Here is a 1,896-nt window from a genome sequence, read left to right on the forward strand (position 1 = left end):
TTCGATAATCGCCAACTTGGCGGGTAAATTGATCGGGCCACCCCCCGCGTGGGTTCGTGCGGGGCGGTCGAGGGCGCGAAACTTTTTACCCCCGTTTCGAAGTTGAAACAAAGAGCACTCGCGTGACCAGAAGGCGTGCCACGTGATACGCTAGGCGAATCGCCGGGGCGACCAATCGGCTTCCAGAGGCAACCCCGATACGAACCGTACACCTCGTCCAGGTTTGATGTTTCCAGTCACGTGACCCACGACTCGATATCAATTCGTGACGCTAAGTGCGCGTTCGCGTGCACGCGCTTCCTTTCTCGCGGTGGAGCTTTAAGGACACCGCTTCCGACTCGCCTTTCCACTCCTTTCTGGCCACCCTGCCCCGCATCACCTTCGCCCGCGTCGAGATCCTCGAACACGTCGCCCGCCGTGGCGTTAACGATCGCGCCTAATCGCGGAAACCGACGAATTCCCGTCTGATTTCACCTGGATAGCGAAATGGGTGTCACCCTGGTCCCCCCACGTTTTTTTTAATGTCGTTCGTTTTCGTCGATGCTTTCAATTTGATACGAGCGAGATAGTTGCGACGGTTCGCACGATGATGATCGTTAATTCGATTTGGAATTAATAACATTTCGGTTGGTTGTTTAGGTGGATTGAAAATGCTCGGTTCGTTGAAGGGAAATTAAAAAATTTTCGTTAAATTCGAGCATCGAATCTATTCTACGCCTCGTCGAGGACAAAACGAGCCATCGACGGTGCGTTATTCGCGGGGCGCAGCGTTCCGAAAAACCAGCACCGACGGAGAGTTTCCACGTTTTTATCGCGCGACGGGATACCGATTCGTACGCGTTTCTTTCACCGCGCCGGGCCGTTGTCCGTTTCCCGTGGACAATCGCGATCGGGTCGCGAGATAAATCGCGCATGATCATCTATAAGAGGTTACGCTTTCGATAGTGTCAACAGGAACAAGTTGTTAGCAGTTAGTAGTTGTGGGCAGACATCGCGCCGTCAGGCCCACCCCGGGATTCCGGAGCGTTCGTGATGGATGATCGCAGATATGCTGAAAAATGGTGATGGATGAAATCTCGCCGGCTATAAACATTGACGGAATCTGTTACGCGGATTGTAATATGTTATCCCGCTGGGCGTCTTAATAAAACGGACGTTTCGCGGCCGGTCCGCCCGCCTGATTCTGTCTTGTGCCCGCTGCGGACGATTCATTTAAAACCGATTTGTTAACGTTTCTTCCTCTCCCTCCGTGTGTTTGTCTTCGGCGCGCGAATCGTTATAATCGGTGGGCTTTGAATCTCGATCGCGCACGCATCGCGATGGACGAACCGGGGGATGCAGCGGGTCAGAGATCCACGTACAGGATCCACGTCGGATGACTGATGTCGAGAAAGAGTTTCACCTCGAAAGCTCGTAACCCTCCTCGACCTTTCTTCCAGGTTTCGCAAGCTCCTCCGTGCTCGTCGCGTTTCATAAATCATCGAAACGGCGTTCAAAGCGTAAAATTAAATCGCAACGAGATCTCCGCGCCGGCCGTCGAGCAACGAGCGTACGATTCTTCAAAGGCCTAAGCAGACGTCCGATAGGTGGTAAAGGCAACCCGTACCCAGGTGAATCCGTAGAATCACGGCGTTCACCTCTGACGTTCGCTCACGCATCCTGGTCATCATCGGCCGCCATTTCTCTCCCACCGATCAAAGGTTGCGCATCGCCATCAGCGTGCTCGGTATCAACATTCCACGCTCGGGAAAATCTATCCGGCGTTCTACCCACCGCGAGGTGGAATCGACGAGTTAATGGCGATAACGCCGCGGCCCGGTGCGTACCCGCTCTCGGTTGGTTAACGAGACGTGGCGCGAGAAGCGAGGCGAGGCGGTGGAATTCGCGTAGCGGACG

The sequence above is a fragment of the Xylocopa sonorina genome, unplaced genomic scaffold (assembly GCF_050948175.1).
Source record: "Xylocopa sonorina isolate GNS202 unplaced genomic scaffold, iyXylSono1_principal scaffold0031, whole genome shotgun sequence".
NCBI lineage: Eukaryota > Metazoa > Arthropoda > Insecta > Hymenoptera > Apidae > Xylocopa > Xylocopa sonorina.